The 26,601-nt window shown below is 37.5% G+C and overlaps 1 pseudogene; it reads left to right on the top strand.

Moving 5' to 3' along the window:
- LOC139361292 (uncharacterized) overlaps positions 1-26,601 on the top strand; it is a 46,538-nt pseudogene that overhangs the window by 3,815 nt on the left and 16,122 nt on the right.

Raw genomic sequence — 26,601 nt, 5'->3', positions numbered from 1 at the left:
AAATGCCTAATCCAGATATTTCAGTTTGTAGAAATTTCCTAGAATTGAGTTGCCGGACATCAGAATATGATTATATTTATATAGGAGTTTTTAGGTGAAGTAAATCTTGTCTTTGTTATTCTTTTCAGACTGGGGAGTGTTAAAGTGAACAGACGCTTTCTCGACTACTGCTAGTATTGTCCATCACCTTTGTTTTAAAACGGGTCTTAAGGGTATTTCCTAACGTTTAAAAGTCTTGATGGTATCTTAGAGGGGTTTGTCTGGCTTTAATTTATATCTACGTTTTTTTTCCCACTGTCAAGTAGCTATTGTTCATAAGAGCATAACATGAGTGGTAAAATAGCCTTTTAATGATGCGGCAAGAATGGGGTAGATGAATTGAGCTATAGAAATATACCAATAAATGGAGATTATTTCCAGAGAAATTGTGTGGACTTCTAAATGTGTCCTTGAGTCCGGAAGTGAAAATGTAAAATGACTTAATCTCAGACAACCAGTGGTGTGGGGTTGCTTTTGGCCTTCTGATTTTCTTGAGCTTTCTTGGGTGTGACTTGCTCTTGAGTATTTCAGTAGTCTGATTGTCATTCAGGTGCCTTGTTACTTGTGAAACATGTTTTCTTATATTGAAGGAGTGCGGGTTATCTCTTAAAACTGAATATGTTGAAGAAGACCTGTATTTCTAGGAAGATTTCTCTTAATTTGTAAAGCAGATGTGAAGTTTTATGGTGTTAGGTTATCTTCATCAATTAACCATTATTGAATTGGTCTCAGTTATCACTTCTTACCAATATCAAGTGCCAAAATGTTTGAATTTGGGATATTGTAATTTATTTCCCATTCTTGAATGTTATTTTGTGCCATCGAAGGCTTTTACGGGGAGTGGCAGAAGAGGAATGTTTGCCTCTTTCTAAGAAAAATGAGCCTTCTAACCACAACCCCTGCCACTCCTGAAGTAACAAGAATTTTGGTGGTTATTGTTTCTCACTTGTAATTTCATACCTTCATATTATATGCTTTGCTGTGTGTAAGTGTGGCCTGTGTCGTGGAAGTTTCTGCTTTGGGAATTTTTCGGAACTATTCTTGACTGCAAGGTGGGGAGGATTGGTGAGTTGCACAAGGCATCACCTGATCTGAGAGCAGCATGACCTGAGAACCTGGTATTTTGATGCTTTGCTGGCTGGTGCAGTGCCTGAGGGGGTAAGAGCCCTGTTGTAAGATAGTGTCTTACTCCCTCAGGCACATCTCCAGCAAGTCCCTTGCTGTCCTCCAATTTGATTGCTTTGCCTGATGACTAGTAAGTAAGTTCTTCTGACTACCAAATATCGTTAATTAGATATCAACTTTTAAACTATTTATTATTGTTTGGGCTGTAAGGAGAATTGCCCTAATGTTACACTTATTACGTCTACTAAGTATTATGTAAAATTGGGTATATTGGCAAATGTGTTAAAAGAGAGTGTAGGAACTGCTTTATGTAGCAAATTACTTCCTAAGTTTTACGTTATGTAAATATTCTTAAGAACTATTGTTAATTTGAAATGTTAGTCTGTGTTTTAATTTTGCATGTACATGACATTTACTTGTTTAGAAATTGGACAAAACGTAGGCCTTTTTGTGAAAAAAGAGTTCAGAAATGCCTTAGGTTCTGATTTTATTCGTTTTCTAAGCTGCTTATTAACAAATGACTACAAATTTAGCGGTTCTAAGCAACACATTTACTACCTCGCAATTTCTATGGTTCAAGAGGCTGGGCACAACTTAGCTGTGTCCTCTGTAAGACTGCAGTCAAAGTGTTGGCCAGGGCTGGGTGGTTATCTAGAGACTCAACTGGGGAAAGGTCTGCCCCCAGACTTCCTTGGGTTATTGGCTGAATTTCTTTCTTTGTGTCTGTTAGGTTCAGAGCAGCTTGCTTCTTCAAAGTCAGCACAGGAAGAGAGTCTAGCAAAGGTGAACTGGTGCTATGTTCTTACATAATCACGTACATGTAATCACATACAACCCATTGCCTTTGCTGTATTTCATTGATTAGAAGCAAGCCATAGGTCTAGTTCATGTGCAAGGGGAGGGAATTATACAAAGGTTTAAACCCCAGGAAGTGTAGGAATCAAGAACAGTCACATCAGTTCTGTCTGCCACATGGATTATAGACTTAGATTGACAGTTGAACATGTAACTTTTTTGTTAAACTCATTTTTTATTTACTTTTAAAAAGTTGTCCTAATGCATATGGTAAGTATAGTATTAATAAACATGAATCGAGCCCCTTTTAAGGGCTGCGCATTGTAGTTACTGAGAGTTCAAATATGGGGCTTCTTTATGCACTGCTCAACTCTCCACTGAATTTGGGAGATGGGTATATGTGATTATTATACGGTGCAACAAATTCTGTAAATGAACTGTTAGCAAAATGCTTAGTGAAGTATCTTTGTCTAGGCTAGTCAAAAAATGCTTCCCAGAGGAGGGTACATTTGAACTGTAGTTTGAAGGATTTAGAAGTTTTACGGAGAGAGGGCACTATAGACTAAAGAGAAATCCACAGAAGCGTGGGTTTTGATAGGGCATACTGAAAAGTTAAATATGTCTGGACTGCAGGGTGCATAGAGGAATGATGAGAACCTGAAGCTAGAAAAATAGAAAGTGGAGCCAGTTGAAGGATTTTATAGTGCTATAGGTTTGTTTTATCTCATGAAGTTTGAAAGCAGGGGGAGTATCATGATTAGGCCATTGGGCACAATTAACAATTGTAGTTTACGTGGATGGCAACCTTCTCTAGTGGTGCAGACTTCAGGCTGTATGCAGCAACCCTTATCAGGATTCAGTTCTTAAGGAGGAGAGTGTGATAGCAGGAGGGTAAGTTAGGATTCGAATTTTAGAATATAACTGATAGAAGATGCCTATGTTGAAAACATGGCATTGGTGAGGGAGAAGAAAAGTTAGATTTGATTGAGATTTCTAAGGTAGAACTGATAGAATTGAGAACCAGGGTACATAGTGATGTCTTTAACCAGTATTAAAGATGAAAAGAACAAGTTTTAGGAAATGATAATGAGTTCCTTTTAGGCCTGTTAAATTTGAGTGGCTGTAGGATTTCCACCTGGATAGAAGTATCCTTTAAGTGGTTGGAAACATGAGTCTCTAATTCAGGATATTACAAAAAATTGAGAAATCAATTTTCAGGTTATAAATGAATCCAGAAAGTGGGTAAGATTCCTAAGGAATAAATATAAGTTGATGAAGGACAAGGATGGAATCCAGAGAAGTATTTTAAGAGACAGGCAGAGGAAGAGGCCAGCAATTAGAATTCAACCACAGGGAAAGGATGTTTTTTAAAACCTTTTTTTTTTTTTTTTAATTATAAAAATAATATCTGTTCACTAGAGAAAAACTAACATACAGAAAAGCAGTGGCTCACGCCTGTAATCCCAGCACTTTGGGAGGCTGAGGTGGGCGGATCACGAGGTCAGGAGATCGAGACCATCCTGGCTAACATGGTGAAACCCCGTCTCTACTAAAAATACAAAAAATTAGCTGGGCATGGTGGCGGGCACCTGTAGTCCCATCTACTCGGGAGGCTGAGGCAGGAGAACGACGTGAACCCGCGAGGCAGGGCTTGCAGTGAGCCGAGATCGTGCCACTTCACTCTGGCCTGGGCAAAACAGTGAGACTCCATCACACACACACACACAAAAGCAAATTGCTGGTAATCTTACCACCAGAAATAACCAGAAAAAAGTGTTAATGTCTTTTATATATGTATTTGTTTTAGACACAAAGTTTGTTTGGAACATTCATTTTTATATTGTTTTGATTTTAACCTTTCTGATGTTCTCATACAAAGTTTAAAGCTACAAATTTTCCTCTAAGAATTGCTTTACCTGAATCCCACTGATTTTGAAGTGTTCTTGTTAACATTCAGTGAAAAATGCATTTCAATTTCCCATATGATTTCTTCTTGATCCATGGGTTACATATTCTTTGATTACGTGCTCTTTCCCTTTCCACTAGTTTCTAACATTGTATTAAAATTTTTTATAACGTGATTTTTAATTATCACCCAGTATTCCAAAAATCACTCAAATATTTAACGAGGACCCGCTCTTCTGGACACTATTCTGGGGATACAGCAGTGAAGAAATAAGACAAAAATCCCTGCTTTTAGGGGCCTTATTATTCTATTTGGGAGAGAGAGTAAACAAACAAGTAAAATACATAGCGTGTTAGGGCATTCAGTGTAATGGGAAAAAATGGAGTGCAAAGGCTGATAGAGATTCTGGGATGGAGCCCTGTCTATAGTTGCTATTTTAAATAGGGTTTTAAGGATGACCTCACTGACAAGGTGACAATTTAAGCAGAAAGTGAAGGAGCAAGCCATGAGGATCTCTGGGGGAAAAACATTTTCAGGCACAGGGAACAGTAACTGTAAAGGCCCTGAGGCATGAGTGTACCTGATATGTAGATTTACTGCAGCTGGAGTGCAGAGGGCTGTAGAAGATGAGAGCATAGTGGGGTGGCGTGAGGTTGGGACAGAATCATAAACTGCCTGGTAACCACTGACCTGTGGTTTCTGGCTTTTGTTTGAAAGAGGGATGGGGAGACACTGGAGTATTTTTGTGCAGAGGATTGACATAATCTGACTTGGGTTTTAAAGGATTACTCTGGCTATTGTGTGAGGTGGCAAGAGTCAGCAAGGAGGCAAAAATCCAGATGAAAGATAACAGTAGCTTGGAGTAGGGTGGCAGTGCTGGAGGTGCTAAGCAGTGGCCATATTCTGGATATCCAGTGTTTTGAAGATAGAGCCACCTGGATTAGATGTGGAGGTATGAGAGAAAATGAAGAGTCAAGGATTTATTTGGTTGTTCCTTATGGTTGAGTTTGTTTGGTACAGTTATAATAAAATACTGTTGCTGTGAACACCCTGGTAAGCAAATTTGCAAATTTTTACAGGTTTTTAAAAAAAATTTTTTGGATGGAGTCTCCCTCTGTCACCCAGGCTAGAGTGCAGTAGTGCAATCTTGGTTCACTGCAACCTCTGCCTCCCAGGTTCAAGCGATTCTTGTGCCTCAGCCTCCCAAGTAGCTGGGATTACAGGTATGCACCACCATGCCTGTCTAATTTTTGTATTTTTAGTAGAGACTGGATTTCACCATGTTGGCCACGCTAGTCTCAAACTCTTGGCCTCAAGAGATTCACCCACCTCGGTCTCCCAAAGTGGTGGGATTACAGGCCTGAGCGCCCAGCCAGTTCTTAGAAATTTATCAGCGACATGGGATTGCCAGAAACAAAGATATACTTTTGTTCAAGGCATTTGATCTTTATTGCCAAATTGCTCGTTAGAAATGGAAACAGCTTCTAGCAAGGTATAATCTTTAGGACTATGTAAAATTTTTTTTTTTTTTGAGATGGAGTCTCGCTCTGTCACCCAGGCTGGAGTGCAGTGGCCGGATCTCAGCTCACTGCAAGCTCCGCCTCCCAGGTTCACGCCATTCTCCTGCCTTAGCCTCCCGAGTAGCTGGGACTACAGGCGCCCACCACCTCGCCCGGCTAGTTTTTTTTTGTTTTTTTGTTTTTGTATTTTTTAGTAGAGACGGGGTTTCACCGTGTTAGCCAGGATGGTCTTGATCTCCTGACCTCGTGATCTGCCCGTCTTGGCCTCCCAAAGTGCTGGGATTACAGGCTTGAGCCACCGCGCCCGGCCAAAATGGTTTTTGATATTTATAAGTACAGATTGGTAGATTTATTTCAAGTAATATCACCTATCAGGTCTTTATTTCATTCAGGGCTCTTTTTTTTTTAGCAACAAAAATATTTAGTGTGTCAGAAAATTATAGGTGTATTCAGTCATTTGAATTTCATAAGTTCTGACCATGTGGAATATCCTAATTTTTGCTTAAATTGTGATTAGTGTGTAATAGTTCTTTAATTTACCTATTTATATATGAGCTGAGGAAAAAAAAACAAAGAAGACATATATACATAATGGGTTATTTATTATGTGTAATATGTTTCAGAGAGCCAGTGCTCAATTTGAACAATAAATTTTGCTATTTTTTTGGTTTTTAATTTTTTTCTACTGTTACCTCTATTCTGTTCTTTCTCATTTTGTAAAGCTAATTTTGTTCTTTCACCTAGCTTCTTAGTTCTTTATTTTTTATTTATAATTTTTTAATGATAAAAGCGTTTAAGGCTGTGTTTACTTCTCGTTACATATAGTCACTTCCCATAGCTTTGGATACTTACCATTTTCATTATCATTGAGTACACATTTTTTTTTTCTTTTAAAAGTCAGTTCTATCGAGGAATAATCATGTTAACTGCATTTTGATATTTTCTTTTACTTGGAAGTTATTTTAAAGTGTGGCTTTATTGTGGTTGTCCTTACTACTACCCTTCTATTACTTCTGGTGTTAATTTAGAAATATTGAACCGTGACTGGGCATGGTGCCTTACGCCTGTAATCCCAGCACTTTGGGAGGCCGAGGTGGGTGGATCATCTGAGGTCAGGGGTTCGAGGCCAGCCTGGCCAACATGGTGAAAGCCCATCTCTACTAAAAAAAAAAATACAAAAATCAGCTGGGCTTGGTGGCAGGTGCCTGTAATCCCAGCTTACCAGGGGGTGCTAAGGCAGGAGAATTGCTTGAACCTGGGAGGTGGAGGTTGCAGTAAGCCGAAATCGCGCCACTGTACTCCAGCCTGGGTGACAGAGCAAGACCCCGTCTCAAACAAACAAACAAAAAACAACAACAACAAAAAAAGGTATTGCACCATGGTCAGAGAATCTTAGGTCTTTCAGTTGTAAAGGATAGAAGCATAACTCAAAATAGCATTAAGTGGAAAAACTATATATTGTTTCAAATTTTTGAAAGGATCCTAGGGTAACTTAGAGAATTGAAGGAACAAATGGAGGAACCAAGGCCTCTGGAGCTGAAATTTAGAGAGAGAGAGGGAGAGGGAGAGGGAAAGAGAGAGAGAGAGAGAGAGAGAGTGTGTGTGTGTGTGTGTGTGTGTGTGTGTGTGTCTTTGTGTCTGTGTGTGTCTGGGATTACAGGTGTCAGTCACCGCCCCCAGGTAATATGGGCCTTCTTTAAGCTGGGGCTTTGAGACTCTCTGTATTTCCAACTACATGCAATTTTACAGGCCTGAAGGGAGTACCTTTCTCTACCTCCAGCAGAAAGGACTCAGATTAACTCAGTTTGAGTTCTGTGTCTGTCCATAAATTACAAAAGCAGAGATGGGATGCACTTTATGTCCATTCTGTTATTGTGGGGAAGAGTTTAAGTCTTCAAGTCATGTTTCTTGGGCTGACCTTAAGCAAGTTTCTTAGTTCCTCTGTACCTCTGTTTTCTCATCTCTAGAATCAGGCCAGGTGCAGTGGCTTGCACCTGTAACCCCAGCACTCTGGGAGGCCGAGGGGGGCAATCGCTAGAGCTCAGGAGTTCGAGGCCAGCCTGGGCAACATGGTGAAACGCCGGTTCTACCAAAAATACAAATATTAGCCAGGTGTGGTGGTGTCTACTCCAGAGGCTGAAGCAGGAGGATCGCTTGAACCCAGGAGGCTGAGGTTGCGGTGAGCCAAGATTGCACCACTGCACTCCAGCCTGAGCGATGGAACGAGGCTTTGTCTCAGAACAAAACAAAAACCTGCTTTTGTAGTATTGTGAGGGTTAAAGTAGTTCACATACTTCATGCCTTTATACTTTTAACTATTGAACGAACCTCTTCAATGAATGAAAAAATTAAAACATCCAAGATTTATGCCCCACTTCCAGTCTCACCCTCCTCAAAAGACCGTGTGCTTTACTCTGATACCATATTCCTTTCTCTTCCCAACTGCTCAGATTTTGTAAAAACAATCCAGTTTGCATTATTTTTATAATGTATCTTCCTTATATTTACAGAATTCTCCCCTGAACATTTGAATTGAGTTTTTCAGCACATTTACCCTGCTAAACACATGGTAAAAACTTTGTAAATGTTGAATGTTTCCCAAAATGTATTTGATAACTACTTTATTATGTTTTAAGATAAGATTATTATCAGAATTTTTGCTGTGTTTAAATTATGTATAAAAATGTATTGCTCTAGAAAGAAGTGGTGGGCTATGTTTTTATTTGTACAGTGTAAATACAGATAAATTAATTTTTGAACCAAATAGGTATAATGTAGATTATATAAATGGAGGCAGTTATAAAATAGCCTTAGAAGTAAAATTATACTGTGCTTAGCTCTTTTATAACCATTTGAAGGTGTTACAAAGTGTTATCAATGTGAGTGTGTTTTGTGGGCCGTCGAAGATGGTTGGAAGGATGGTTGATAAGGTAGGTCAGTGTTTTCATTAAGTGTGTGCTGCTGCTTCAGGGCAGAGGCTGAAAAACTTAGATTTTTTTTTAGTTCCATGATTTACTGCATCTCAGGCAACCTGGATGACATGGCATTTACTAAAGCAATTCGCTGCTTTGCTGGTGCTTCAGCACCCTTCAGTCCGAGAGTCCTGAAGTCTTGATTTGTAATTCTCCAGGTTTCCTGTCTATCATAGCACTTCTTCACAAACAGCAAATCTAGTCACCCTGAAATGTCAGTTCCTTAATAACTCCTTTTGTCCACTCTTCCTACCAGCTTATCATACACAGAGTTCTTTGGAGGATTGCCATTAGTTTCTTTAAAACAAAATAACTAAAATTAAGAATATTTAATGTTATTGGCCACTTTAAGTGTCTTTATAAATACTGAACTAATACAGTCACTTTCATATAGTAATTTATGTGTTAGGAAAGTTACTTCATAAGCACTATCTCTTTTGAGTCTATGTCATAATAAATGGATGGTAAAGTAGATAATTTCTTTATTATTTGGAGCTGAGACTCAGAAGTTAGATCAACCACTTGTAGTATTTTAAGTGTGAGTTATTCTATATTTTAGTTGTGAAGTGTACAGAATCTAATTAACTTTTAATAATTCAGAGTCCTTTTCACAGTTGGCTGCTTTTCTTTTCCTGTACAATCTTGTGTTTTCTCTTTTGTCTTTTAAAAATTTGTTAATTAAAAAAATTGTTCAGTTACAACCCTTCCTCATTTGTATAAATCTTCTCTCAGATTATTCATATAATGAGTATTGCCTGAATGTCATTTTCTTGTTAAAGTCTCTTCTGGGACCCTCTGACCTACCGTGTTCTGAACTGATTATCCTGAGATCGCTTTTTGTTCATCATCATCTTGGAAATTGCATTTACCTGCCTCTCTCTTATGTTCAGTTTCCTGGTTCCTTGAATTTATATGTCTTCTTTCTTGATGTTCTCCATTGTTTTTAGTTGATGTAATCTCGTAGTTCCTACTGAGAAAGAATATGTGTAAGGTAAAAAAGTTTTGAGGCTTCCGTTTCTGAAAATACTTTATTTCTGCCCTCATTTTTGATTAGTACTCTGACTTGATATAGAATTCTAGGTTGAAGTTATTTTCCCTGAGAATTTTAAATGTGTTGCTTTGTTGCCTGCTGGCTTCTAGTGTTGCTGTCGAGCACATAGATGTCATTATGGTTTTTGATCCTTTGTATGAAAATTTCATTATTACAATGCCTTGGGAGGGAACTGTTTTCATTCATTGTGCAGCATATTTGGTAGGCTCTTCGAGTTGGCTGCTTTCTGTGATTTTTTTTTTTTTTTTGCCATTTTTTTCTTTCATGATTTAGATGTTGTACACCTAGAGTAATCCTTTGCTTTTTCTTTTTTCTCTTCTTTTTTTATGTCTTTGCTTTTTGTTCTTTTTTTCTTTTGGGGGATTTATTTATTTATTTAAAGACAAGGTCTCGAGACTCTGTCACCTTGGTTGGAGTGTAGTCGTGTGATCCTAGCTCACAACAGCCTTGAACTCCTGGGCTCAAGTGATCCTCCTGCCTCAGCCTCTTGAGTAGTTGGGACTACAGGTGCATGCCACCATGCCCAGATAGGGACTTTAAAAAATGTGATCTTATAACTCTTTTGTCAATTTTTATTTGTTTCTCTAATTTTAATTTTTAACGTTTTTTTTTAAATTTCTGAGGTCTTTAGAAAAGAGTGTTTTTTCATATATTCCATTTTTGTTTTGTGGGTACAATATCTTTTTCTAAGAATATTACTGATGTGTATTTACTTGTGCATCTGTTTGTGTATATGTGTATATGTGTATGTGTACATTTGTATATGTATGTGTATGCTTTGTTCCGTTTCCTGATTACTCAGTTTCTTCCCACTTGCTTTTTCTGTTTGTTTGGTTTCATTCTTTTGTTAGATATTTTCCTTAAATGTTTGGTGATCTTTGGCTAACTCCTGATACTGTTAAAGTGGGAGATCACTAAAAAGCAAATTGGAAGCTCTCTGTGCATGTAGTGTGCTCTATCTGCGCCATTTTCTCGGGAGTATTACTGTCTTTTCTCTTGGGCTGGTCATATTTTGCAGAAATGGCTTTTCTTGCCTGGAAGACGCAATCGTTTATGCTAGTGATCTAAGAGCAGAGTGAGAAGAAGATTGAGAGTCCTAATACTCAAAATGATGCTTTCATTTAATCTCCATATTTAGTATCAATACAGGACCTCTGCCTTCAGCTATTCCTGTTGTATGCAAGTCTAGAAACTTTTCCCTCTCCAAATAACAAACTTCTAGTGTAGTGCCAGGGTTGGAGTTGCTTAGCTGCTGCAAGTCAGGGAGGACAACTGGGAGATCTCACAGCTTCTTACAGAGACTGGCAATGAATCTTTCTTTTTGAGGCCTGCCTTCACCCCTGCTTCCAGGGATATCTTGTGCTTGCCAATTCTGGTGCCTGCTGTCCATCAGTTTGCTTCTCTGCTTTCCTAGTTCTGCAGTGAAAATTATTACTCATTAATTTTCTTTCCAGAGCCTAAAGGTACTGCTTTTTATTTCATTTTCCTGATTTCTTTCTAGGCGTATTCCCTTTAAAAATTACATTTTTATCATTTTAGTAGGATGTTTGGACTGAGCAGAAACTAATGAATGTGTACAACTAGTTATCTTTACTTAGAGGTTTTCCTTTTTTAATTGCAGAGGAAATAAGAATTCACTCCTATAAAAATTTAGATGATGTAGCTGGGCGTGGTGGCTCACGCCTGTAATCCCAGCACTTTGGGAGGCTAAGGGAGGTGAATCACCTGAGGTCAGGAGTTCGAGACCAGCCGGACTAACATGGTGATACCCTGTCTTTACAAAAATTAGCCGGGTGTAGTGGCACATGCCTGTAATCCCAGCGAGTCAGGAGGCTGAGGCAGGAGAATTGCTTGAACCCGGGAGGCGGAGGTTGCAGTGAGCTGAGATCGCACCATTGCACTCCAGCTGAGGCAACAAGAGCGAAACTATGTCCCCCACCCCCCCAAAAAAAAGAAAAAGAAAATTCAGATGATGCAAAAAAAGTGAAAGTCGCTTTCAGTCCTCTGGTATGAACATGTTCAACTAGTCCTCTAATGGTTTTCAAACTTTTTTTTTCTTTTTTTTTTTTTTTTTTTCTTTTGAGACATAGAGTCTCATTCTGTCGCCCAGGCAGGAGTGCAGTGGCACCATCTCAGCTCACTGCAGCTTGTCTCCTGGGTTCAAGCAATTCTCCTGTCTCAGCCCCCCAGGTAGCTGAGATTACAGGTGTGTACCACCATGCCTGGCTAATTTTTGTATTTTTAGTAGAGGTGGGGTTTCACTATGTTGGCCAGGCTGGTCTCAAACTCCTGACCTCAGGTGATCTGCCTCGCTCAGCCTCCCAATGTGCTGGAATAAAGGAACTGTGTATTAACATGTTAACAATTCATAACTGCACTTCTTTTTAATTATACTTTATGTTCTAGGGTACATGTGCCCAATGTGCAGATTTGTTACATATGTATACACGTGCTACGTTGGTGTGCTGCTGACCATTAACTCGTCATTTACATTAGGTATATCTCCTAATGCTATCCCTCCCCCCTCCCCCTACCCCACAACAGGCCCCGGTGTGTGGTGTTCCCCTTCCTGTGTCCAGGTGTTCTCCTTGTTCAATTCCCACCTATGAGTGAGAACGTGCGGTGTTTGGTTTTCTGTTCTTGCGATAGTTTGCTGAGAATGACGGTTTCCAGCTGCATCCATGTCCCTACAAAGGACATGAACTCATCCTTTTTTATGGCTGCATAGTATTCCGTGGTGTATATGTGCCACATTTTCTTAATCCAGTCTGTCATTGATGGACATTTGGGTTGGTTCAAAGTCTTTGCTATTGTGAATAGTGCCACAATAAACATACGTGTGCATGTGTCTTTATAGCAGCATGATTTATAATCCTTTGGGTATATACCCAGTAATGGGATGGCTGGGTCAAATGGTATTTCTAGTTCTAGATCCGTGAGGAATCGTCACACTGTCTTCCACAATGGTTGAACTAGTTTACAGTCCCACCAACAGTGTAAAAGTGTTCCTATTTCTCCACATCCTCTCTAGCACCTGTTGTTTCCTGACTTTTTAATGATTGCCATTCTAACTAGTGTGAGATGGTATCTCATTGTGGTTTTTTTTTTTTTTTTTTTTTTTGAGACGGAGTCTCGCTCTGTCGCCCAGGCTGGAGTGCAGTGGCGCTATCTCGGCTCACTGCAAGCTCCGCCTCCCGGGTTTACGCCATTCTCCTGCCTCAGCCTCCCGCTCATTGTGGTTTTGATTTGCATTTCTCTGATGGCTAGTGATGATGAACATTTTTTCATGTGTCTATTGACTGCATAAATGTCTTCTTTTGAGAAGTGTCTGTTCATATCCTTTACCCACTTTTTGATGGGGTTGCATAACTGCACTTTTTATGACATTTTGAAAATCTATTTATAGTTAGAGAACAATGGGTTTTGTTAAACTGTATCACATTTATACTTGCAGAAGTTTATTTCATCGTTACTAGTAGGAATTTTATTGGTTCAATAAAATTGGCAAAACTGAAAAAAAAAAAACAACAGAAATGTATGTCTCCCAATTCTGGAGTCTAAGAATTCTGGAGTCCAAGAATTCTGGAGTCCAAGGAAGTCCAAGATCAAGGTGCCAGCAGATTTGATGTCTGGTGAGGGCTGCTCTCCGCTTCCAAGATGGTGCCTTGATGTTGCATCTTCTGAAGGAGAGGAACCCTGTGTCCTCACATGGCCGACAGGAGGAGAATAAGAGAGTTTTAATCTCACTCATGAGGGGGGAGTCCTCATGGCCTAATCACCCCTTACAGGTCCCATCTCTTAATACTATCACATTGGCCATTAAGTTTCAACACCTGAATTTTGGAGGGGACATATTCAAACCATAGTATTGCCCTTTGGCATTTCTGGATTGCCAGCCTCTTTAACTCCAAATCTGAGAAAATGAGGCACAAAGAGAGCCCATGGAACTCATAACCCTGTTGTTCTTTGGGTCTCAAGTCTGTCTTCTCTCTACTTTTCAGAGTCTTTTTATGTTTGATTTGTATGTAACTCAAAGGGTTTTCAGTTGTACTTTAAGGGAGTAATCAGGAAAAGTACAGCCACTCCATCTTCCCAATAGCAAACATTTGTATTACTTAAGTATTTATATATTGTATAGGCAAGAGAGAAGGCAGTGCTGTGAGGGAAATGTATGGCACTAAAATGAATACATTAGAAAAGAGGAAAAAAATCAATTATCTAAGCTTCCAGTTAGGAACCTAGGAAAAAAAGAGCAAAATAAACTGAAAGCCAGTAGAATGAAGGAAATAATAAGGGTAGAAATCAATGAAATTGAAAATAGAAAAACAATAGAGAAAGCTGTATTAGTCTGTTTTACATTGCTATAAAAAAAACCTGAGGACTGGGTAGTTTAGAAAGAAGGAGGTTTATTTTTTGCTCATGGTTCTGCAGACTATACAAGAAGCATGCATGGTACCAGCATCTGCTTCTGGTGAAGACCTTAGAAAGCTTATAATCATGTTGGAAGGCTAAGGGGAGCAAACAAGAGAGAGAAAGGTTCCAGCAGGGAGGGGGCAGGTCAAGACAGAGGGAGCAAGAGAGAGACGAGTGAGGTCCCAGATTCTCTTTAACAATCAGATCTCACATAAACTTACAGAGGAAGAACTCCCTTATTACTGTGGGGTGGGAACCACATCATTCATGAGGGTTCCACCGCCATGACCCAAACACCTCCCACTAGATCCCACCTCCAACACTAGAGATCACTTTTCAACATGAGATTTGGAGGGAACAGATATCTAACTATATCAAAAGCCAATGGGAAAAAAGGAGCTGGTTCTCCAAAAAGGTCAGTAAAGTTGACAAACCTCTAGCAAGACTGACAAAACAAAAAGAGAAGACACAAATTATCCATATCCATATCAATGAAACAGGGGCTATCTGTAGACTCTGCATCAAAAAGATAATACGGGAATACTGTAAACAACTCTACACACTTAAATTTGTCAATTTAGATGAAATATACCAATTCCTTGAAAAGCTCAAACTATTGCTATAAATAAAATCAATATAAAATAGATCATTTAAACATTTCTATAACTATGAAGAACTTGAATTCAAATGTAAAAATTCTTCAAAAAGAAATCTCTAGACCCAGGTATTTTCACTAGAGACTTCTGCTAAAGGTTTAAGAAAGCATTAACATCAATTCTATGCAATCTCTTCCAGAAAAGAGAAGAGGAAACACTTCCCAATTCTTTACCTCAAGCTAGTATTACCTTGATACTAAAACCAACAAAGTACCAACAGTATCAAAACAAAGTAAACTTCAGACTAATATCCCTTGCAAATATAAACACACAATTCCCAAACCAAATTGCAAAAATAGATTTCAATAATATATTAAAATAATTATATGCCATCACTAAATGAGGTTTTCCTCTAGGGATACAAGACTGTTTCAATATTCAAATCATATTACATGTTAACAGGCAAAATAAGAAAAATCACATAATCATATCAATTGCTACAGAAAAAAAAATTTGAAAGAATTCAATACCCATTCATGGTGAGAACTCTCAGGAAGAAAAAGAAGAAATAAAACGGAAATTTTCTCAAGTGTGTAAAAATCACGTGCAAAGAACTTGTGGCTAACATTATACTTAATGATTAAATACTGATGCTTTCTCCTAAGGCTGACAACAAGGCATGTATGTTCACGTTCACCACTTATTAAACACAGTACTAAACATTTTAGTGCAATAAGGCAAATAATGGAAATAAGCATACAGATTAAAAAGTAAGAAATAAAACTGTCCCTATTTGCACATGCCATAACTGTAAAAAAAATCCCAACAAATCTAAAACAACAAAAAAAAAGATAACCACAACAAAACTCCTAGAACAAGTGAGTTCAGCAAAGTTGCGTGATAAAAGATTAAAAAAAATGTATTTTATGTACTAATGATGGACAACAAAATTAAAAGTATAATTCTATGACATGAAAAACTTAAATGTATATCTAGCAAAATACATATAAGGCTTAGATCGAAACTATACAATGCTGATGAAAGAAATCAAAGGTGATCTGAATAAATGAAGAGACATACCATGTTCATAAACTGGAAGACTGAGTAAAGATGTCAGTTCTTCCAAAATTGATTTACGAGTTTAATGCAATTCTTATCAAAGTCCCAAAAAGATTTTTGTAGATACAGCATGTTGTAAAATATATATGAAAAGGCAAAAAAAAAAAAAAAAAAAGAACCTAGCCAAACCAATTTTGGAAAAGAATAAAGTAGGAGGTATCAGGCTACTTGATTCTAAAACTTACTACATAGATGCATTAATTAAGACTATTGGCCAGACACAGTGGTTCACACCTGTAATCCCAGCACTTTGAGAGGCTGATGTGGGCGGATCACTTGAGGCCAGATGTTCAAGACCACATTGGCCAACATGGTGAAACCCAATTTCTACTAAAAATAAAAAATTAGCTGGGTGTGGTGGCATGTGCCTGTAATCCCAGCTACTCAGGTGGCTGAGGCATGAGAATTGTTTGAACCCAGGAGCAGAGGCTGCAGTGTGTTGAGATCATGCCACTGCACTCTAGCCTGGGCAACAGAGTGAGACTCTAAAATACAACAACAACAACAACAACAAAGACTATGTGGTATTGGCAGAGGGGTAGATGCGTAAATCAGTGGAAAAGAACAGAGAACCCAGAAATAGACCCATACAAAATATGTCCAATTGACATACTTAACAGGCACAAAAGCAATTCAGTGAAGAAAGGAAAGATCCACTTTCAACAAATGGTGGTGGAGTAATGAACATCCATATGCAAACAAACAGAATTCTTGACCTAAATTTCATTCAAAATGGATCAGTTAGATATAAAACACAAAACTCTTAACCTTTTGCAAAAAATACAGGAGAAAATCTTTATCTCTAGGGCTAGGCAAAGAATCCTTAGACTTGACACCCGAAGCACAATCAATAGGAGAAAAATGGACACGCTGGACTTCATAAAAATTTAAAAATTTTTCTATGCAAAAGACCCTGTTTAAGAGAATGAAAAGGCAAACTGGGAAAATATATTTGCAAGCCATATATATGAAAAGTAATTAGCATCTATAATACGTAAAGAACACCCTAAGATCCAAAATTCATAAAACAAACAATTCAAATAGAAATGGAGCAAAATACATAAAGACACGTTTCACATATGGATGGCAAATAAGCACAAAAAGATGTGCATCATCATTAGCCAATAGGGAAATGTAAGTTAAAACCATAATGATATATCACTACGTATGTGTAAGAATGAGTAAAATAAAAAATAGTGACAATACCAAATGCAGATGAGGATACAGATAAACCTAATTTTGGTTGTGCTCAGGTTGTATCCATTGACTACTGAGTATGTAGCACAAGGAAATTTGCATAGTTTCATTCATGCAACAAATATGATACTGAATCAACTCCATATTCCAGGAAGTAGGCACCTAGGATACAGCTAGGAAATACATAATGGGCACGGGAAAACAGTAGAAAACAAGGTCATTAGCTGAGAATGAAAGGGGGAGAGGAGGTTTGGGATAACTGGAGAGAGAAGATATGAAACAGGCATCAAGGGGTTAGCAAAAATAAGGCTCAGGGACCAAATCAGGATCTGCGGCCTGTTTTTGTACCAGTAATGTGAAAAGGACAGTGTTTGTTACCTTTCCCCCAGCATTTAAGACAAGAGAGGTTAAGACTTATAGGGGAGATAAGGAAGAGGGGGTTGGGTGGGTTTCTTGCCTTTCTCTAAGTGGCTCCTGTTCTCCCAGGCTTTACCATGGAGGATGCTTTCTGAGCACTCTTGCTAATCTTTTGTCAGCACCCTATGAGATCTGTGTAAAAATGTCTGTAAGCAATTGCAAATTCCCTTGCTAACCCACACTGGGCATTTACCAACTGGTGAACAATTTGAGCTGAATTCTTTACCATCATGTCTAGTGGTATGACCCGTGTAATTAAATGCTTGTTTCTGTTCTCCTTGCAGGTGCTTTTTCTTTTTAATTTATTTTGGGTTATTTGATTGCCCTGTGATCTCAGCTCCCTGACTGCTTCAGGAAAAGTTGTAAATTTGAAGACTGTCTGGCTTTTGTTGTTTTTGCTGCTGACATTGCTGGAAGGCCACGAGCAATGTTCTTTTTGGCTTTCTACATCCAAGGGAAAGCTGACCCAACATGATTAAATCCAACTCTCCATTTTCTCCGTTTTCATACTTGGGAATCTGAGTATAGCTGGAGAAACACAATTCTGTTGGCTGGTTTTGTTCTCAGGTCAACACCATCAACCTCAAATGAAGCCCTTGGTGCTGCCCAAGAAACTCACATTATATCCCTGGTCTGTTCATTCTCTTGGATAAGAGGTCAGCAAGCTTTTCCTATAAAGAGCCAGACGATAAGTATTTTAGGCTTTGTAAGATAGTCTCTGTCTCATACTCTTTAATGTGTTTACATTTACCCCTAGGTTTGTATACGCATGTTTGGTTTATCTATTCATTCATACATTTGTTTGGTATTTATCCTTTTTGGTGTTCTCTGTGTTTCTTGGATCTGTGGTTTGGTATCTGTCACTAATTTTGGAAAATTCTCAGTCATTTATTTTTCAAATATTTATTCTTCCTCATCCTTTCCTCTCCCACTGGGATTCTAATTACGCATATATTAGAATATTTGATATGGTGTCACAACTCTTAGATGCTCTATTGTTTCCTTCCTCCACTTTTTTTTCTCTTTGCATTCCTATTGACCTATCTTCAAACTCACTGATTATTTCTTCTGCTGTTGTGTCTGCTGATGAGCCCATCTAAGGGATTTTTTACTACTTTTTTTTTATTTCTAGCATTTCCCTTTGATTCTTAAAGTGTCCAACTCTCTGCTAAAATTATCTATCTGATCTTGCATATCATCTGTCTATTTGGGTCTTTAAAATATTAATCATAGTGACTTAAATCTGTCCAGTTGTTCCAGTATCTGTATCTTCTTTGGGTCTGATGATTGCTCTGTCTGTCCAGACTTTGCTTTTTCTTACCTTTAGGTATGCCTCATAATTTTTGCTGAAAGTTAAGACATGTATAAAACAGTAGACATAGAGGTCAGTATTTTTATGCTTGAAAATAAGAACATCTTTCTTACTGTTAAGTCTTTATTCTAGGGATTTGTGTTAATCTAGTTAGGGTGGGCTGGATTTGAAGTTTGTAATTGCTGTAGTTACCAAAGCCGGAGTTTGTTGCTGCTGTGGACACTAGCAATTTCAAATTCCTGTAGTGGTACCTTGTTTTGAGCTTGGTTTTGGGTTTTCCTTTGTGCTGCTCCCTAGAAAGAAAATGCCTTGCAAAACTCATTCAGTCACATCCCACTGAGATTTTTACCAAAGGCTTGTTAATGTAATGGGGGAAGAGTAACAGGTTTTCTGACGTTCCAATTAAGCCTCAGTCTTAGGCAGGTACTGTGAATTTGGGGCTTGGGCTGTACCCTTTGTAAGTGTTCCCTCTTCAAGGAATATGACTGTTTTTTTTAACATTTAGGGTTTCTTTTTTTTTTTTCCTGCCTGTTCTCTTTCACCAGCTTCACTGGATACCCACCAGTGTCCTCAGACAATGGGTTTGATACCGTTCTCCCTGCAGATCATGGCTGTCTTTTCCTTAGGAGAGATTTCACAACATGGGTGTGAGCAGAGTCAACAATGATTGCTTTTCCTGTCCTGTAGCCATAGTGAAAGCTTTCTCTAAATACTTCCCCAATCTTCCCTGAGAGACCCTGCTCACCTTCACATTTCATGCCAGCTCACACTTAAGTCTTTAGCAGTTCATTAAAAAATTTCTGGTTTAATCTTTGTACCAGCTTATATGGCATTCAAAAGCATCTATCTCAGTCAAGCAGTTCCTATTCCAGAATGTTCAGTTCCTATTGCTTTCTGCAGGCACCTGTCCTCCTTGAAATTTTGCGTTGGTTGTCCTCTGACCTCAGTTTCCTGAAGGGTTCAAGAAAAGGTGTTATCTTGCAGTTTGTCCAGCTATTTTCCTTGTAGGAATAAGAGTGTCATCATTCCAGCTCTCTTCATCACCAAACTGACACCTGAAGCCTCCAGAAGCTAAATATATAAAGAATTAAGAGTTCTTTATATGTGAGGTGTATTAACCCTTTCTCTGTGAGGTATATTACAAATATTTTCTCCTGGCCGGGCATGGTGGCTCACGCCTGTAATCCCAGCACTTTGGGAGGCCGAGGCGGGAGAATCACTGGAGGCCAGGAGTTTGAGACCAGCCTGGCTAACATGGTGAAACCCCATTTCTACTAAAAATACAAAAATGAGCCAGGTGTGGTGGCGCGCATCTGTAATCCCAGCTATTCGGAGGCTGAGGCTGGAGAATCGCTTGAACCCAGGAGGTGGAGGCTACAGGGAGCCAAGATCACGCCACTGCACTTCAACCTGAGCAATGAAGTGAGACTCTGTCTCAAAACAAACAAAAAGAAACCAAACAAATATCTTCTCCCAGTTTGTCAACTGTCTTTCGATTTTACTTCTTTTCTTTTTTAAACTCTGCCCAGTTTTGCCTTTCCCATAGAAACCCCAATAAAAGCGATGGCTTAGGCTTTACCCTCAGTACTGCTTCTGCCTGACCAAACTGTATCTCTCCTGTGGCTCTGTGTGATGTGACTTGTCCTCTTCTCCAAGGAAGTATTAATCATAAATTCTTCTTTCAGTGGCACTGATCTATCTATGTCATCACTCAGTCAATCGCATAAATTAAGACCTGGGCACAGAACAACTCTGTTTCTATTTCTATAAAATTCTAGAAAATGCAAACTAAACCATAATGACAAAGAGAATATCAGTGGTTTCCTAGGGATGGGATGTGGGCAAAGAGAGATGAAGGAAGGAGGGATTACCAAGGAGCACAGGGCAACTTCGGGATGAGGGATGTGCCAATTGTTTTGATTGTGGTGATGGTTTTACAGGTGGGCCAAAACTAATCAAATTTTACACTTCATCTATATGACCAGCTATCATATGTCAATTATACCTCAGTAAAGCTGTTTTAAAAACATTTAGGGTATATCTACTGGAAAATAAAACTGCTTTTAATTACAGACTGTATCATCATTTGCATAGAAAAATCCAAAGGATTCTACAAACAAGCTACTAGAACCGCTGACTTCATCAAGATGCAGGTACAAGTTAATATTCAAAATCAACTATATTTCTATACAAAAGCAACAAAAAATGGAAAAATAAAAAATTTTAAAATAATACCATTTATAATAAAAGAGTACTGAGGAAGACTGTACATTGAAAAATACAAAACATTGCTGAGACAAATTAAAAATAATCAGTAAAATGGAGATCTATTCCATGATCGTGGATTAGAAAATGCAATATTGTTAAGATGTCAGTTCTTCCCAAATACATGTACAAATCCAACATAATCCCAACCAAAATCCCAGCAGGTTTTTTTTTTTTTTTTGAGAAATTAATAAGCTGACCCTAACATTTAGATAGAAATGCAGTTTTAAAAAGGAAAAACAAAGTTGGAGAACTATCTACTTTCAAGATTTATTGTAAAGCTACAGTAATCAAGACAGTGTGGTACTGGCATAATTATAGATCAAGAGAAGAATAGAGTCCAGAAACAGATTCACACATAATGTGGTCAATCAGTTTTCAACAAACGTACCGAGAAAATTAATTCAATCAGGGAAAAGACAGTTACCACAATGGAGCATTTTTTGGCATTCTGAAAATGTTTTGTAACTCAATTGTGGTGATGGATACATAGCTTCATACATTTGTCAAAACTCAAGAGAATGGTACACTCAAAATTGGCACATTTTATTACATGTAAGTCATACCTCAAAAAAGCTGATTTGGTGACCAAGATTTATATATGTCATTGATAGAAGAACAAATCCAAATGCTTATTAAACATGGAAATATATTTATCCTCATAAATAATAAGGGAAGTACAAATTTAAAAAGTATATCACAGCCATCATAACAGGTCTGACAATTCAAAATCTAATAAGTATATGAGAAAATTCTAGACAGCAGTGTGAACTGCTACATTTGCGTCAGACAGCAATTTAGCAATATTTGGTAAAGCTGAAAAAGCACACACTCTATAACAGCAAGTCCACTTCTAGGTATATATCCTAGACAAAATACTGCACATATACAGAAGAAAATCACACAGAAGTGCACATTTGAGATTACATTGCTTGTAATAAAAAAATTGGAAATAATATATTAAGATGGGGAAATACATAAACTTTACAATTCATAAAATGGTTAAAATTAAAGAAATATATATATACATGAAGTTTAAAAATATAATTTTGAAGAAAAAAATCCTACAGTGACACATTCAGTATGAGATCATTTATGTGGACTTAAAGCACATAATAAAACAATCTCTGAAAACAGAGATTGGATGGTTACACACACCAAATTTTAATAAAGGTATAAGTTGGACTAGAAGCAGAACAAAGGTGATTTTAACTGTATTTATAAATTTTAATTATTTTTAAATAGCTGATGCAAAAATGACAAAGATTTGCATTTATTCTAGATGGTTGATCACACATATTTGAATACTATTTTCTAAGTCTGTAGTCTTAAGCATTTCAAAATCTAAATAGTAATTTTTAAAAGCTATAAAAATATGAATAAAGGACTAGAAAGCAGAAACTTTTAATTAATATGCTGGATTCTGAGACAACTTTAAACTCAACAGTAGTATTTACCATGGTGTCAAATTTAGCATTTATCTTGAATTCAAAAACTGAGTTCACTAATTTTGTCTCCATTTTTCAAATTTCTAGCATTTACAGACTACTATAACAACCATACTTTTTTAGGCTAAGTGTTGGAAGATAGTAATAGATTTCTGGCTGTGTGACTAAAGAAATCTTACCGTACTAACTCCAAGATCACTATTCAAGCTCATCACTCTCACTGTCCCTTTGCGTGGTCATCGTGCCCACCTATGAGGTGTCCAAAGCCAAAAGCCCATGCCCATTTAGAACCTTTTTGGCTCCCATGACTGTCTTTTTCATTTGGCTTGTCTATTACCCTGGCCATTATTTACACACTAAGGTTCATTCTTTGAGTTCATGCGAGAACAGTTTCTGGGGTCTTTACATTTTACGAGAGGAGCTTATGATATTCTGCTCAACTGTAAGGATACACACAATTAATACACCTGAAAGCTCCCTCCCTTTCTTAACAAGATTGTGCTATTTTTATCTGATAAAAAGGATCACTCTACAAATATGATTTGTCTCAAATGATGACTCACCTCTGGATAAAGATGGAAGCGTTTTACTGTATTAATTACAAGAGTATTATTCAGTAAGCCTGTCATTCGTAATCATCCACAGTCTTTCCAAAAATGAAGGTGCTTCAATAATGGTCTTGAAGTAGGAATAATAAAGTCCTTTTTTTTTTTAAAAAAAAAAGGCATATATTGTCAATGTAATTAAAACTTTAAAATATTTATTTTTATCATTTTAGAACTTTTTTTCTGAAAAAAAAAAGTAATAAGATTTGCTAATTACTCCTCGCTATTTTGCATTCTTGGACTTTAAAAAGCATGTATTTTCAAGTGATCACTGTACTATTCTTTCAAATTGTCTATAGGTTTTCAAACTAAAGAGTTGGAGGGATGGTCCAACAATTTAAAGAGTTTCTCTAATAATGTCTTAAAATGTGTAGACAGTGTATGTTTAATTTTACCAAATCTGGTTTTATCCCCCACATTTGAGATGCTTGAAGGTTGACATCTGATTAATTCTATCATAAACAGGGATGCCTTCATGCCTCTGTATAACTTTGCATATAGAAAATTACTTCTTTTTTTCCATGCTCTTAGGAAATAAAATATAATGACCATAAGCATCATGAGCAAGGAATCCAATGCTTCTGGCCTACTTCATAGCTCCATCAAATCCTCTGTGCAAAGTGAAAGCTCAATGTCGATTGACTATTGTTGCTCACAAATGTTATATACTAAAAAGCACATTATTTTAGTGTCTTACACTTCAGCATATAAAATAAAGTCTTCATTAGGATAGTAAAAGTGCTGTTGAGTTAAAATTCATGGATTAACAACAGCATGTTGTGTCTTATTTCCCCTTCAATTTCTTGTTTTCACTCCTAAAATCTAAAAGCAAAAAAGGGCCACATTGTTTAAAATGCACTGTCTCTAAAAAATGCGATATGCTATATTCATATCTGCCTCATCCAACACGAGTAACTACTAAATTAAAGGTCTGTTTTAGCTGCTGTCTGAAAGGCCATTACCTCATAGTTGATTGGCAAAATATGAGTTCATAAAGAATTTTCCTTTCTGCTTAGGAGGATAAAGCAATACAGTAATTAAAGGATATCTAATATGCAAAAGTCTATATTTAGGGAAATATTAAATATATAAATAAGTTGCTAATAACAGTTACTGTTTTGTGTTAAGTATTCTGCTATGTGTTGCCATTCATTATCCCCCTTCATTTTCCCTAAACCGCTCTAAGGTTGGCATTGTTTCTATTGAGCAGATGAGATTACTGAAAATCTGAGAGGTTACCTGACTAGCCATCATACAGTAAAGCACAGAACTGCTATTAGAATCCAGCAGTCTGTCACCAAAGTCCAGACTCTGCCACAGTTACACTCTTTATTTAATAATATTTTATATTCTGTCTTTGGAAATACCTTTAAAATGTTCAAATGTCATACATATGTTAATGTATCCAATGCTTTGAAACTTTATAGGGGCAATATAGGGATGAAAATAAAAAAGCAGTGACTGTGGGGCCTAGCATAGGCAAATTCATAGAGACAGAAAATAGAGTTGGGTGTGATTAGTGTTTAGTGGGTAGAGTTTCTGTTTGGGATAGCAAAAAGTTCTGGATGTGGACAGTGGTAATAGTTGCAAGACAACATGAATGTACTTAATGTCACTGAGATGTACGCTGAAATGATAAACATATTGAAATTTTTTTATTACAAATTTAAATCTAAATTTTACCACAATTTAAACAAAAAGCAATGGCCAGAGTGAGGAGAGCCAGTTTCAATGCTTCACTCGGCCCCCAACCAGCTGTGAGGAGATCTGGAAGATGGACGGTTGTGGTGTCTTCTAAATGTAAAACTGCAGTTTTGGCATTCACTATCCCACTTACTCACAATAATTATGTGAGATGTGTACAGCAGGAAACTCCATTTTAAAAATTAAGTATCGAAAAGCAAAATTATTTAAAAATTATATCAAACTTCATCTCTTAAAAGAGATTATCCTGAAATCAAAAGAGAGCCAAATAATCATCATCATTAAAAGACCCAGGTGAAACATGGGATCTCCCAACTGTAGCCAAAGAGAAAGCAATTTCTGATAACATCTCATTTCATTCCCCTTTATCACTTCCTCAGTGCTTCCTTTGTTCTCCTTTCTCAGCTATTATAATTCATCTTTATTATCTTAAAAAGCAGTCTGCATTAGGAAAGGGTGAGAGATAATGAAATGAGTAACAGAAGAATAATCTCAAATAGTTTACTATTTAAATAATAAACCTGGGTTATAGCTTATGAAACAGTGCAGTTCACCAAAAGCTGGTTTCAATTCCTAATACATTTCTACCTCATAGTCTCACTATTCTTAAACTACAGATTAATTCGTTAGAAGAAGAAATCTAATCATTTCAGTGTGAAAAGTCATCTCCTGTTCCAAGGATGAGGTGAGAGATATGATGATCATTTTCAAAAAGTGTTACTAAATGTAACCTAGAAAAAAAATGAAGTATCATATTACAATAAGAACAAGTTTCAAAACCAACACTAAAATAAGCGATAAGCAAAGAAAGCCATAAAAAAGAAAATAAGTTGTTATAATACTAATTTTATAATTTGCTTACTAACTTGTATGTTTTTAGGCATTTATAATCCAGTATGGCACACACCTGAAATTCCTTAACCAGTGGTTTTTAAACTTCATTGTGGCTGGGTGCATTGGCTCACACCTGTAATCCCAGCACTTTGGGAGCCCAAGGCAGGCAGATCACTTGAGGTGAGGAGTTCAAGACCAGCCTGGTCAACATAGTTAAACCCCGTCTCTACTAAAAATACAAAAATTAGCCAGCCATGGTAGTGCATGTCTGTAATCTTGACTGCTTGGGAGGCTGAGGCAGGAAAATTGCTTGAACCCAGGGGACGGAGGTCGCAGTGAGCAGATAATATCATGCCACTGCACTCCAGCCTGGGCAACAGAGTGAGACTGTCTCAAAAAAAAACAAACCTTAATTATATACCTGAAATTCTTGTGGCTTTTTTCACCCTTCCTTCCATCCCAGGTCTCTAAATCAGAAAATCAGAACAGAGGCAGGTTATTGTTTGTTTTTTAAGTTTCAAATGATTCTAATGTAGCAGCCTTGGGAAATACCTCCATAACTGTTGAAAAGGGTTCAGAATATAATTTTAAATAAAATTGCTTTAGATCAAAGCAGACTTACAATAAGTATAATATCACATAAGGTATCAAATTTCAAGTGCCAGAGAACACAGGTGTGTGCTTGAAGACATTTTAGTAGTGAAACTCAACAGCTGTAGGCAGTGAAGAAAGGAGCATATGTGATAAACAAAATGAGCTGTGGTCGACAATTATGCTATAGCTAACTTAGGTAGTCAGTACTTTCCAGTGAAGTTGAAAATAAAGCTCCATATATTAACCCTGTTTTCCACTAACCCGTCTTTACATGTAGGCCATATGCCAGGGTACCAAAAACTGCAGGAATATTCCCTACCATTGCAGCCTCAGTTCTAACATCAAAATCTCCCTGCAGACTAAATATCTAGAGCAGCACTGTGTCAAAAGAACATAGGGGCAAATCTCATACCTCCCAAGGGTAGAAATCGCTGAGCACAGGTAAAAATAAAATATTCCAGAGGGAAATATTATTTTACAAATTTTTATAAACACTTTTGTAAAATAATATACACAGGCTTGCACACTGAAAGACTCAAAGCCATTTAACTCTGTATAACCACTGCGGAATCTTTATCTTCTTTTTTACCTGATTTCCAATTGGCAGGTGTTACTAAAACTTTATCACCAAAGTTATTTCACTGGCTGGGTGTGGTGGCTCATGCCTGTAATCCCAACACTTTGGGAGG

This window comes from Macaca nemestrina, unplaced genomic scaffold, assembly GCF_043159975.1.
Source record: "Macaca nemestrina isolate mMacNem1 unplaced genomic scaffold, mMacNem.hap1 Scaffold_139, whole genome shotgun sequence".
Classification (NCBI taxonomy): Eukaryota; Metazoa; Chordata; class Mammalia; order Primates; family Cercopithecidae; genus Macaca; species Macaca nemestrina.
This window is presented reverse-complemented; position numbering and strand designations above follow the sequence as displayed.